The 14,586-nt window shown below is 44.6% G+C and overlaps 1 protein-coding gene across 3 annotated transcripts in view; it reads right to left on the bottom strand.

Moving 5' to 3' along the window:
• The window catches only part of LOC100878802 (uncharacterized protein C9orf85 homolog), a 95,559-nt gene that overhangs the window by 66,463 nt on the left and 14,510 nt on the right, over positions 1–14,586 (bottom strand). The gene's annotated exons all lie outside the window — the stretch shown is intronic.

The following is a 14,586-nucleotide window of genomic DNA, read 5'->3' as shown; positions in this document are numbered from 1 at the left end:
CAGGCCTTCGGGCACTCGGCGTCAAAGTGCAACATGCCCCCGAGGTGTGTTAAATGCGGTGCCAAACATCACACTGCGGATTGCTCCAAGACTCCCGATACCCCGGCGAGGTGTGCGAACTGCGAAGGCCAGCACACAGCCAACTTCTCCGGCTGCCCTTCATTATTAGATTATCTCAGTCGTCGTGACTCCAAGAAATTCAAGCCTCCTACCTCTCCGTCGGCGATGGACTTTCCGGGCCTCAAAAACCGACAAAATCTGTGTAGTTTGGCCTCCCCTCCTGGCCGTCCCGCCAGGCCATCCCGCCCCGTGGGTCCTCTCTCATTCGAGGAGCCCGCGCCCCGCGCCTTGTCTTACGCTGATGCTGCTAGGTACGGGCCACTGCCCCGTGTTCAGTCGGCTCCTTCCGATGAGGGGACTAAGCTCAATGAACTGATGAGCGAATTCCAAACCCTCCACTCGCTGGTAGATGTTGACCTAATGTTGTCGACCGTCAAAACCCTCAATGCTCGCCTGCGTGGCTGTAATTCCGACGCACAAAAGTTTCAAGTCTTTGTCTCAGTTCTTGGTAGCTTAAAATAAATCTATGGCTTCCTTCCCCAACATTCTTCTTTGGAATATCAGGTCCTTCAAAAGGAATAGAAATGAGCTTATCCTTCTCATCACGAAGGAGCAACCGGATATTGTGCTGGTTACAGAGACTTTTCTGTCTCCAGCTGACGTCGTCAGCATCCCAGGCTTCTCTATGGTTAGACAGGATAGAATCTCTGGTACTGGAGGTGGGGTTGCTATGCTTCTTAATAAAAATCTTGCTCACTCAGTGATCAACATAAATAGAGTTGACGGAATTGAGTTCTGCGCCGTTAAACTGAGACATCCAAAATTCTATGTGGGGGTGGCTTACGCCCCTCCCTCCACTACTCTCTCTCCCTCCTATATAGACAATCTGATCAGTATTGGTTCTCCATTTGTCATCGGTGGTGATTTCAATGCCAAGCACCGCCACTGGAACAATTCCAGGGCCAACCCCAGCGGGAAGATATTATATCATCACTTCTCCAATAACAACTATGACGTGATCTTCCCAAATCATTTCACCAGGTCGGCCCCTGGTGTAAACCCCTCTACCATAGACATCTTTCTGGTAGACTCGGATCTTTCCTTCACATGTGACACCCGTGACCCGGGCCCCTCTGACCACTCTCCAGTGGTCCTTGCTGCATCTACGGAGAGCCCCTCCCGTGGGATCGATGTTGAGACTGATTGGGAGAAGTATCGATCTCTGACGCGTAACTGTAACATGCGTACTGCCTTCGCTGGTCCGCGGGATATCGATGATGTTGTCCGGAGCATGGTCACCCTGATGCATTCTGCTAGAAGGACTGCCACCCTGAAAATTGACACATCTCGCACTCGACACGCGTTTCTTCAAAATGATCCTTATCTCCTCTCGCTCATCAGGAAAAGGAGGCATCTTAGAAAGCACGCTCAGCGTTTTGGATCCTCCTTTTTACACCCGTTTATTCGCGACCTCACTGCTTCCATCAAAAGACAAATTTCGTATCTTACACACAAGGACTGGATTAATAAACTCAGCTCCTTCAAAAAACCGAACCCCACTTTTTGGCCAGTCTACAAAATTCTCGCCGGTAAATCTACAAGTACTCCGCTTCCCGTCTTGAGTAAGGGTGGCCAGCCTATTTCTGGTGCGCCTGAAAAAGCTGAGATTCTCGCGGATCAGTTTGAGTCAGTTTACGTCGAGGCCAGCACTGCTAGCTCTCCCCTCCAGTCAACGGTCGACGACTTCATTACGGAGTTCTGACTCCGAGGGATGTCGCTGATATTATCTCGGGTTTTAAAAATTCCAAAGCTCCTGGGAAGGATGGTGTATCTGTCCCTATGCTTAAAAACGCCTCCAAAAAATTCATTGTACAGATCTTCTACATTTTCCAGTTCTGTCTGATCAACTCATATTTCCCTACCGCCTGGAAACAGGCGAAGGTTATCCCCATCCACAAGCCCGGCAAGCCTGCCGACCAGGCTTCGAGCTACAGGCCCATCAGCCTACTCTCTATTCTCGGGAAGACGCTCGAGATAATCATCTCCCGATCAATCAATAGCCATTTAAAAGATCAAAAAATTCTTATTGACCAGCAGTTCGGTTTCAGGAAGTCACATTCCACCCTACACCAGATCACTAGAATCTCCCAATGTATAATTCACGGGTTCAATACCAATAAGTCCTCCGTCATGGTCTTGCTTGACCTGGCAAAGGCTTTTGATTCTGTTTGGCACTATGCATTGATTTTTAAACTTCACTCCCTCAAATTTAACCGGAATCTAATAATGCTTATTTTTAACTATCTTTCCAATAGATCCTTCTTCGTCAAGGCTGATGGGTCCTGTTCCTCCCCTCGTCGGGTCCTTGCGGGCGTGCCACAGGGATCTGCTCTCGGCCCTGTTCTTTTCAATATATTCATCAACGACATTCCTTCTCTTTTTAACTGCACTTCTCTTTTTAACATCAGGTTGGCCTTGTACCGCATGTGCATCCGACCTGTGCTCACGTACGGGTCCGTGGTCTGGTGGGATTGTGTTTCAGACTCGCGCAGGCTTCTGGTTCAGCGTATGCAAAACAAAATTATTAAATTTATCTTGAATATTCCTAAATTCCCATTCGTAATTAGAACAGCTGATCTATGTGCTATGGCTCGCACTCCTCGCCTGGACGAATATGTCTTGCGCCTGTCTGAAGGATTTAACGTTGATGTTCCTGAGAATATCCTTATTCGCGACCTCAAAAACTTCAATGTTCACAACATTCCATATAGAATTAAACATAGATTTCCTCTTATTAATAGGTTTAATCAACTTGCCAACCATGCTTAACATAATTATCATCCCAGCCTTTATTCTTGCCTTGCTTCTCTTGTTTTCTTCTGTCTATTTTCCTCTGGAATGTTTTCCTGGTGAATTTTGTATCCGTTCCCACGGGCTGCTTGTCTCGCTCGTTCAAACCGGCCCCTCCCCCTGGCCGTGATTGTTCATCTCGTTCTGCTTATTCTAGCTTTCCTTCTTTGTGGTTTTTTGCAAATTTTCCACACCCCATCTTAGGTCACTATTAGTACTTCTAATCTCAGGTCGCTAATGACATTTTCTATTTTCATATTTGTCGGTAAGTCGGCTAAGGCTGACAGGAACGACTCTTGAGGAGGCGGCCATCTATCATGCTTAGGGAGAATTGTCACCTCGGGTTGTGGTTGCCCTACCTCAATATCTCATCGCCATCTTGGAAAAAAAAAAAAGATCAATTAAGCAGTCGATGTCCAGCTCGCACACCGAACACTCCGAAAGTCAACGCGCATTTCCATATCTCTGTACAAAGTCTAATTTTATAGTGCAATAGTTTATAGTCCCTAGTTCTTAGTTTATAACTATTACTTAGTTTAGTCTGTAAATAGTTAAACGTTTATTTTAATAAAGTAGTTTAAGTTATTTAATCCGTGTATTTGAACCACGCAACCACTTCAAGCAGATTGGAATTGTAATTATTATTATATGTATATATGGAAGATGTTTATAGATGTAAACATAGTATTAATAATTTTAATAATCTGTAAAAATAATAATTATTAACAGTGCAAGCAAAATTTTTAATCACGGATGGATCCCGACAAATTTATCGTACGACGCCCCTGGCACACGGTGTCACGTGGGCAGTCTAGCGCGGGAGTGGGGGCACGGTAGGCATCTACTCCGAAATCGGCTCGAAAAGTGTAACTAAGTCCGAGCACTGAACTAAGGTAGTGGTGGCGCCGCCAGACATTAGGGAAATGTAAGAAGTTTGTATTAGCGGAGAGGAGCGCAAGATGGCGACGATGGAGTAGGACGCGTTCGTAATGTGCTCTGTGTTTTTTGTTGAGTTTTTCTGATTTCTGATTGGTTTATTCTGGACAATTTGGTAGTGATAAGTACATAAGAGTAGTTAGATTGTTTTTATTTGAATTTAGTAGGTAAGAATAAATAATAGAATAGGAGAGAGTGTATGAAAACAAAGAGGCCTCCTGGTTGGCCAAGAACCAGGGACCGAAAAATAGCAAGGATAAGGGAGGCAAGGAGAGAGAGGAAGAAGGTGGAAGGAGGAAAAGAAGAGCAAGAATGGGAAGACGAAATGAGTGGTGAAGAAGGTAAAAGTGAAAGGGAGATTACGATGAATATAGAAGGAGAGAAGGGAATCGGTCCGGAGGAGGGAAAAGAGGACACTAGCTTATTGAAAAGCTTAAAGAAGGATTGGGCGCTGGAGTACCTCGCCGAAGAGGAAGAAGCTGTCCTGGACGCTTCAAAAAGAGAATGTATCGAAGGTAGGAAGCAGGAGGAGGAAAAGGAGGGAAGGAGTATGGAAAAGATGGAGGTAGAGGTGAGGAAGAAAAGGTCCAGGGAAACGGAAGGAGAAAGTGAGGAGTTGGAGGAGGGTGTCAGGAAGGAGAAGAGAAGAATCAAAGAGGCGGGAGGAAGTGACGTAGTGTCGGTTCTGAGTGAAGCGACCAATGAGGTGATTGTAGTTAGTGGGGAAGGAACGATAGATTTGGTAAGGTTGGTAACAGTGACGACGCCAGCGACCCCCGGGACGATGTAGGAGCGTGGGGAAATTGAAAAGAACGCTATAAGCGCACAGGACAGTGGCCATTTTAGCGCAGAGTGTAGTAAGGGTGAAGAACGCAATAGAAGCAAACAAAGAACGCGAGGACGTTGAAACAAGTGAAGGTGCAAAAGACGATTGGACGGAAGTCACGGACTATAATAGTAATAAGGTAGTAGTAGTTTTAGACGAAAATATAGCGAATAAGGGGAAAATAGAAAGAACAAATAGGGATAACGCTAAGCGCGTAGATGATACGCAACACGTGGTTGAGGACAATAGTTGTAATCCAAATAGAAATAAAGACAATAAAGATAGGGAGAATGAAGAGGATTATAGATATCAAAAAAAGAAAAAGGAGGAGATAATAGATTTGTATGAGGAGGACATAGCGGGGGGGGGATACGTAGTGTGTTGCGCACTTAAAGTGACTGGGAAAAATAAAACTAAAAGGAACAATCTCATCAAAATTTATAGACTAGTACAGGGAGCGGGTGTCAGCATTAAATCAATTAGGATGGTTGGTTTTAGCAGGGCCGAGGTGGCGACAAGGAGCAGGAAGGAGGCGAACAACTTGTCGAAGCGGTATTGTAAAAGAGAAGAAAGGTTTACAGCCTTCTTACCAAGAAGAATGAAATACAGGAGAGGAATAATCTTCGAATGGGAAGATTCGGTAGAAGAATTGAAGGAGGAGGCAACCCCGGGCCAAGGAAATTTTGTGTTAGAGAGAATGAGAAGAAGAAGGATTATTGATGGGAAGATGGTATATGAGCCCATGAGGGCTATAATGATTGTTTTTAAAGGGAGTGTCTTGCCTACAAGGCTTCTCATAGGACAAGGACACGTAGAGATAAAAATTAAGCCCTATGTGGAGCCGGTGAAACAGTGTTACCGGTGTTTAAGATTTGGACACGTACAAGCGACGTGCAGAGAACAGATGAGAAAATGTGCAATGTGCGGTGATAAAGAACATGGACAGTGTGGCAGAGACCCAAAGTGCGTGAACTGTGGGGGCAATCACGGCTCCCTGGCAAGGGTATGTTGGATGTGGCAAAGGGAGGCCGCAATAAGGAAGGTTATGGCATTCCGGAACGTGGAATTTGATACGGCGAGAGGGATAGTTGCTAGATCATTGGGGGATAGAGAAATGGACTGGGTGAGAGGATTGGATGAGAGTGGAGAGATAGGAAGTAGAGACTACCCGGCGCTGATACAAAAGGAAAAGAGGGAATTTTGGGAGGAAAAAGAGATCCCAATAGAGAAGGAGTTGGAGAAAGTAAGGATAGGAAGGGAGGAGCTGGATAAGAGCAGGGGAGCAAACAGAGGCAGGGAAAGATTTAGTGATGTAGTGAGAAGAGGAAGCAACGGCGAGAGTAGAACAACTATCCCTGCAGGGATGGAAAGAGTAGAGGAGGAAGACGAGGAGGAAGAAGGGGCGGTAGGCTGGAGCCAAGTTGCGAGGGGGAGTAAGGGAGGTAGACCCGCATGTTATAATAGCAGAACGGACCTAATTAAGATAAATAACCGTTATATCTGTCTTGAATGCAAAGGAAAGACGGAAAAAAATGCAAAGGTACTCGAAAATATCCCGTTCCCACATGAAATGGTGAGAAGTGAGGCAAATGAAGAAAACAGGGAAGAGAGGGAGCGTGCGAGCTCGGACGGAGAGGAGAGAAAGATAGAAGGAAGAAGGGGCGAAGCTAGAGAGAAACAAAGAAGCTCGGAAGTAGAAAAGAGACAAAGGAAGGAAGAAGAGGAGATAATGAACGAGTTCATTAAATTCCTGCACGAGAAGAATATGGAGGGAAGATTTGAGGAGACTTTAAGGGCGAGTAAAGGGAAGAACCATAGAGCAAAATCCCCGGAAGAAGAGGAGGATTGGAACGCGGTGGTAACGCCTCCATTTGAAATTTATATTGACCCAAAGACAAGGGAGGGGGTAAGAAGGAGAGCAGAAAAAAGAAACAGGGAGGCGGAAATAAGGAAAATGAGAGAAGGAAAATCCAGCGAATGGATTTTATGGACGGAAAAACAGAGAAAGGACAGAGTAGAGATGGAAAGGGTATGGAAGCTCAGGAAGGATGAGGGAAAAACAGTAGAATCACAGGAGGGAAGAAGAGAGGAAATGGCGAGGGGAAAGGAGTTGACGCAAAAGGAGAATGAAGGAAGAGCAGGAGAAGGAAGAGACGGGAAGAGAATGGAGGAGCAAAAAGAGGGAGGAGAGAAGGAAGGACAAACAAAGGAGAAATGGTAATAGGAAAAAAGATAGATAGAAGAAGGAGGAGGAGAAGAAGAGGAGAAGAGGAGAGGGTAGGAAAAAATAGGAAGGAAAGAAGATCAAGTGATAAGGAAGTTAAAATGAGTTTGGCTGTGAAGTGCGGAGAGGTGGTGATAGAGTGTAAGTGGAAAGACTATAGAAAAGAGTTAATAGACTGCGAAAGATATATAAAAGATCAAATAAAAGAAAACTTTTTTAAAAGGACGTATAGATATAAGCTAAGTTTAAGACAAAAGTACTTAGTTATTAGGGAACAAATAGGTTTTAAAAAAGCAAAGACTGATCATAATGTGAGTTTTAATTTTAAATGTAGTACTTATGCCCAAGGGGGAGTAGGGATTAGAAGTAGGTTAGTCAATCCAACCAAAAATAAAAAGCAGTATTATTTTTCTGTATATGACAATATGTGCAACATGAGAGTTGTGTGTGCAGGATGTGCAAGACAGTTAATTTTTCATTTTGTTTTTATTTTTATGTTGGTATTTTACGTATTTTTTCTCAGATTAGTTTTATTTTTGTTTTCGTTAGCGGTAATTATAAGATCCAGGTCGCAAGAACGAAACGAGAGAGGTACCTTAGAGATAGTGACATATAAACAATCAATGGTGCGTTTATTTTTATACCTTTATTACAAAGTGAAAGTTTTATATTTTGATACACATATAGTATTTAAATATGACGAAGGTCGAATTTCCAGACTGACTGTTTGTACAAAATATTATAATATAACTTTTCTATTATGCGGGTATTGTGTATATATATATATATATATATATTAGATGCTTTTGTGTGGTTATAGATTAGAAAGTGAGAGTCTGTTGTGGGGCCCTAGATGGGACAGGGAGGTGAAGGCGCGCGTTGGCTGTCGTGGCGAGCGCACGTGTTCGGGGGTCGCTCCGCGATAAATTACAATTTTTGGTGGGAAAAAGTGGTTTAAGTGTGATAAATAATGTTGTGAAGTGAGGGGAGACCGTGGGGGAAGTGGGCGGTGAAATTTCGTGAAAATCGGAAGTGGAATAGTGAAGTTATAAATAAAAAACGAAATTTCGATAATGGCGACCTCCACGCGACGCGAGGAAAAGCATGGGGTGCAAACTCATGAGTAATCGAAAGCAAGGAAACGAGTGTTCGGACCGACCGCAGAATAAAATAAATATGTGCGCGGCTTAAATACGATTATTTTTATATATCGCGAGTGAAATAGTGCAATTTAAGGGTGAAAGCTGCCCTCGAAGAAGGACTTGCGTGAACACGTGGTCGTGCGACATGTAGAAGTTGCGAGAGAAAGTCGTAGAAATTAGATTAATTAATTATAATGCAAATGTCATTAGGGATTTAGAGTGCGGGAAGGGGCGAATGAGGCATACTGAATGCACGCGGTGATTGGTTTTGGCTAATTTTGTATTTTCTTGATAGTAAATAAATAATGGCGTCGGTCAAGCATGCTTCGATATATCGTACGAACACGTGGGCATCTCCGCGCGAGGGAAAGTGTAGAGCGTAAAGGCCGGTTCGCAAACATCCAGCATGGCCGGGGAAGGGTCGCTGCAGGCGCATGGAGAGCGGCCCCTTAACGACGAAGCCTAAAGGCGAAGCGAAGGCACGTGGCAACAAGTAAGATGGCGGAGGAAGGATCGCCGCAAGCGCTTGGAGAGCTGCCTTCAGGGGCGAAGCGGAGGCACGCGGCAACAAGCAAGATGGCGGAGACATGGCGCGTTTTTCAAATAGTAAGCGGATTGGCTGAAGCAAGAAGACAGGGAGGAGGAAAAGAGGAAGAGGCGAGACGACACGGAACGAAGTGAAGGAAGGAAGAAATAAATTGATTAATTAATTAATAAATAAATGAAGTGAAGTGAATGAGATTAATAATAATAATAATAATAATAATAATAATAATAATAATAATATTAATTAGTTCATAATTAACGAATAAATTATTATAAATAGTGAAGTGATTAGTAGGTTAATAAATTAATAAATAATAAATAATAAATAATTAACAGATAGGCAACTAACTCGGTGTAGTGTTAGGAAAGTGTTGTGAGAGTGTAGTGAAGTGCTAGGAGTGTTGCGGGTACAGGGGAGTATACGTGATCACGTGCGCGAGTGCAGAGGAACAGTGCAAAGCGGGAAAATGACGGAAAAGTGTTGGAAGAACTGTGGAAACGCCCCAGCACTCTGGAAACTCCGAAGACACAACGATGGTGGAGAAAAGGGGCCGCATTGAGAATATCCAGCATGGCGAATGAAGAAACGCTGCAAGCCCTTGGAGAGCGGCCCTAAAGGGTGAAGCGAAAGGATGCAGCAACAAGCAAGACGGCGGAGGCATGGTGCGCTTTTCAAACGGCAAGAGGAGGGGAAGAAGCGAGAAGACAGCGAGAGGGAGAAGAGGAAGAGTAGGAGTGGAAGAAGCGGAGAAACAAATATAGACACGACCGATCAAACGACTCAAACCCGCAAGGGAGGAAACCGGTGTCAGCCTGGTCATAGCACCATTAGGGGGCACAAAACGGGCACCGACTGAGCGGGGGAGAGGAGGGAGAGAGGTCAATTGAGCAAAGCACCCTTCTGATCAACTGTTGATTCAACTAGGGACCCAGTCGTCAGCCTGGTCATGGCACCATTAGGGGGCGACAATAGAGACCGAGTGGAATCGACAGGAGACAGGAAGGAGAAATTTTTACCGAGAGCAATGGGCTCATGTAGCGTTGTGGAAGAAGACTGGGGTGAAATAGGCAAACGCGGGGGAATTAAAACTAGAAATTACACTTAGGTGGGAAATAGTGGGGAGAGGTCGCGGTTTTTTGCCGTATGTTCGAGCCCACCGGGAGGCGGTGCCGAGGGGGCGTTACCAGGTCAGCTGGAGCTTTTTGCCCGGGAGCCTCCCCATGATCTTGACGCAGCCCCTAGGACCAAAACCCTTTGGTTGAGAGCATCCATTCCCCACACATGGAACACATACGCGAGGGGTGGGGGCGGAGGTTGGGGGGAAGTCTTTCTTCCACAACTGCAAGCGATGGCCTAGACCAGGTCTACTATGCCCCATCCGGTAAGGAAGCCTGGCGGGTTGCCGCCAACCCCCGCGTAGCGGGGGCGGGAGACAGTTTTAGTGAGTAGGCCGTGGAAACCGCCCCTCTTCTAGGGGCGCCGGAAGCAGGAGTCTCACACTATCTGGGCTATCTTCCCAGATGTCCGTTACTGAATTTCTGTCTTCCTCCAACAAAAAAAAAAAAAAAAAAAAAACCAGGGAGGTAAAACCAACAGTAGCGCCACGGGGTGGGAAACAGGTCGTAAAAAAGGAAGTATTGGAAATAAGAACGAGACGAGGTGTGGCATATGGAATGCGAGAAGTATGAGGAACAAAAGGGAGAAGATAAGGGGAGTAGGAGAAAACTTCGATGTTATAGCAATTACGGAAACATGGCTACGTCCGGATAAAGTGTATAAAATACCGGGGTGGCATTTTATCAGGAAAGATAGTGGGGGGGAAAACAGAGGAGGTGGCTTTTGTGTTATGGTAAGGGAAGATATAAAGGTAATTAAGGCGGAAGTTTTTCTACGGGACGAAAGAAAAATAGAAAGTTTATTGGTGGAATTAGAGACCGAAGGGGGAAAGATTGAGATGGTGGTTGTTTATAGGAGACCAGGCAATCTGGTTACAAAAAGGGATTGAAAAGAGTTATTAGGGAACTCCAGAACGGGGGGAAACAGAATATTCGTTGGGGACTTCAATGCGAAGAGTAGGAGTTGGAACTGTGATGGTGAGGATCAGGGTGGAGAGTTGCTGGAGGAGGTATTAGATGAGGAGGAATTGGTGGTTGTCAACTTTAATACAGTATCGAGAATAGGGAGACCGGACCAGGGGGCATCTAATTTAGTTCTAATCATTTCTCCAGAGGAACGAGCCCTAGAAATGAGAGCGAGGGAAACGGGGGAGACTTTAGGCTCAGACCATCAAATAATAGAATTTGGATGGAAGGAGGAGGTGAGAATAATAGAAGGAAGGAAGGGTAATAGAAGATATAAGATGGAAAAAATAGATAAGGGGGAATTTTTAAAATGGCTAATAAGGAGCGAGGAGGAGGTTAAGCCAATAGTTGGGAGGGAGGAGAATATAGATGGGAAATGTGAGAAGGTAGTTAATTTATTAATAGAAGGGATTGAGGGGTGTCATAGGGAAGATAGAAGGCTGAGGACAGGTGGGGCGGAACGGAATAGGGAAGATGGAGGGAATAGGAGGACGGGGAAGAGAAAAAGGAAAATTAAAAGGCAGCATTGGTGGGACGAGGAATGTGAGAGATTGAAGGAGGAAAGAAGAAGGGTTACTCTACTAATGAGGAGAAGGCCTAGTGGGGAGAACTGGGATAAGCTAACCGAAGCAAAGAAAAATATGGAAAAAATAGTGAAGAAGAAGAAAAAAGAAGCATGGGAGGAATTTATAAGGAGTATAAAACATGAAGGAAATATTGGGGAAATGTGGAAGAAGGTGAGAAGTTTAGCAAAAGGAATCGTAACGGAGGAGCGAAGAAACTTGGGGAGATGGGAGATACAAAAGATGGAGGAAGAGGAGGTAAGAAAATTAGAGGAAATGGAATATTGTTGTATGATAGGTGAAGAAAAGGCAGAGGGAAATAACAATACAGGAGAGGACAACCAGGTAATGCAGGTGGAGGAAGAGAGGACTGAGAGTGCGGGACTGGAAGGGGAGATGGAGTCGTGGTTAACCAGAGACTTCGAGTTGGAGGAGTTGGAATGGGCTCTGGCAAGAGCAAGGGGCAAATCAACACCGGGAAAGGACGGAATAGGATACGACGTGATGAAGCTGTGGACGAAAGGATGGAAGGAAGCAGTCATAAGTTTGTACAATGAGGTATGGAACGGGGGTCGGATACCAGAAAGCTGAAAAAAGGCTTTGGTGAAATTTATTCCGAAGCCTCGGAAGAGGGTCCTCAGACCGATTTCGCTTATGAATTGTATGGGGAAAACCCTAGAGAGGATGGTGAACGAAAGACTAAGGATTTGGGCGGAAGAAACAGGTAGGATGGACATTAACCAAAATGGTTTTAGAAAAGGAAAGTCAACAATGGACAATATAAACATACTGGTTAATTCTATAAGAGAGGCGTGGGGGAAGGGGGAAGCGGTGACGGCGGCCTTTATCGATGTAAAAGCGGCATACGACAATGTAAAACATGACAAATTGGAGGAGGTGTTGCAAAGAATGAGATGTCCAAAAAAGATGACGTCTTACCTGAAGAATTGGTTGGAGAAGAGAGAATTGGAGTTCGTGATGTTTGGGGGAGAGAATGTGAGAAGAAAACTTTTGAAGGGATTGCCGCAGGGCTCAGTTTTGAGTCCTCTGTTGTATAACCTGTATACTTCAGGAATTGTGGAGGGCTTAAGGGAAATGGAGGTGCGGATCCTACAATATGCGGATGATATTGTTATTTTTGTAACTTTTAGGGATAGAGGAGAGGGGAAGAGAAAAATAGAGATGGCAATGAAGAAGCTCAGGGAGAACCTTGAATTGATAGGTTTAAGTGTGGCAGCAGAGAAAACACAAATCGTGACCTTCCCATATAATAGGAAAGGAGGATGGGGATGGAGGGAAGAGTTAAGGGAAGAATTAAAGCGGACCACTATAATTTAAGATGGTCTTTATTTAGAAAGTACATGGTTGAGAACCCGTACTGTGATAGATGTGATAGAATAGAGGACATAGATCATGTAGTGTGGGACTGTGAGAAATATGAGAGAGAGCTGTTTGAAAGGAGGATGTTAGCTAGTGGAATAGATAAGAGAATGGAGTTTCATGAGTGTAAAAAAATGGGTGAGAGTAGACCTTTAAGACTGCTTGGTGCTTTTTTAAAAAATGCGGAATAAAACTGTAAGTGCAATTATAGTTGTAAAAATAAAAAATAGGTGTGGTGTGTGGAACGAATGTGTGATGATGGCGCTACCGTTGGGGAGTAGCCCTAGGGAAATTTGATTTTGATGTATGGGCAGAATGAGCCCCTACGGGGCTCAAGCGCCCTCTTCCCTGTGAAGAAAATAAAGAAACTAAACTAAACTTGTATTAGCGGAATGAGCCTCGAAGGGGTCGAGTTCCGGTTATGGCGGCGTAGCGATAGGACGTGGTCTGAGCGTGCTCCGTGATTTTTCGTTATTTTCTTTGGTTTTGATTGGTGGATTATTGGACAAGTCAGTATAATTAGTTGATAGGTTTAGGTAATTTTGTTGGTAGTGATTAAAGTTGGGACAAAAGGACGATTCTAGATTTAGGGTAAGTGTATGAGAATAAAGGGGTCCGCTGGTTGGCCGATAACCAGGAACAAAACAGTGGAACGAGAGGAAGGGGAGAGAAGTAGAGAGGAGAGGACGAGAAGAGTCAGGGAGAAAAGAAAATGGAAAAAAAGAATGAGTACTGAGAAGGAAGAAACTGAGGATTTTGGAGAGAGTGAGCTGGAGGAAGATAGGATCGAAAAGCCGGAGGAAAATAAAGTTGAGGAGATGTTACTGACAAGTTTACGCAAGGAATGGGCGTTGGAATATTTGGCGGAAGAAGAGAAAGCAGTTCTGGATGCGACAAGAAGGGAGTGTAAGGTAGAAGAAAAGCGTGAAAAGGAAGGAAAAGGAAAAGAAGAGGAGAAGATGGACGTAGAGGAATGCAAGAAAAGGTCTAGGGAGATGGATGGAGAGGAGGAGCATCAGGAGGAAGAAGGGAGAAAGGAGAAGAGAAGGATAAGAGAAGAGGAAGGAAGTGACGTAGCATTAGGAGAAAATGAAGTGACCAATCAGGAACGCTCAGTGAGTGAATCGCGGTCACGTGTGGAAGGAAGGTTGGTAAGATTGGCTACAACAGCGCCGGCAGAAGAAGAGCGAGAGCGTGGGGTACTGGAAAAAGACGCGCAAAAAGGCGTCCATTACCTCGTGGAAAGTATAGTAGACAACAACGTAGTAGAGAAGGGAAGTGCAGTAGATAGTGTTTGTGCTGAGAAGGAAAAAGCGGAAGGTAAAAAAGACAATACTTCTGACGTAATAAACTATGTGAACGAGAATATTATAGGAGATAAGGATAGATGTAAGGATCTAGAAAGTAGGGAAAGCTATGACGCACTTAGGATGGAGGTGGTAGGTAGCACAGAAAACGTGGAAGTTAGGGAAAAGGAACAATAAAAAAAAACGACGGGGGGAGAAAAGAGAATGGGTTATAGACTTATACAATGAGGAAGCCACGTGGGACGAATATGTTGTGTGCTGCGTGCTGAAGACGGGAGGAAAGAATAGGACTAAGAGAAACAATCTAATTAAGTTATATAGATTTGACCAAGATGCGGGTGTCAAAATAAAGAATATTCGTATGACAGGTTTCAGCAGAGCGGAGGTAACGACCAAGAGCAAAGAAGAGGCGAAGTTCTTACTGAAGAAGTACGGGAGGAGAGATAGTCAGATAACAGCGTACTTGCCAAGGAGGATGAAGTATCGTCGCGGTATGATATTCGAATGGGAGGATTCAGTCGAGGAGCTGAAAGAGGAGACAACCCCAGGGAACTTCGTCTTGGAGCGTATGAAGAAGAGAAGAGTAATTGACGGTAAAGTGGTCTTCCAGCCCCTTAGGGCGATTATGATAATATTCAGAGGGAGCATCCTCTCCACGAGGCTGTTGATT

This window comes from Megachile rotundata, chromosome 2 (genome assembly GCF_050947335.1).
Source record: "Megachile rotundata isolate GNS110a chromosome 2, iyMegRotu1, whole genome shotgun sequence".
In the NCBI taxonomy this organism is placed as follows: Eukaryota; Metazoa; Arthropoda; class Insecta; order Hymenoptera; family Megachilidae; genus Megachile; species Megachile rotundata.
Note: the sequence above shows the minus strand (reverse complement) of the source record. Positions and strands in the feature narration are given on the sequence as shown.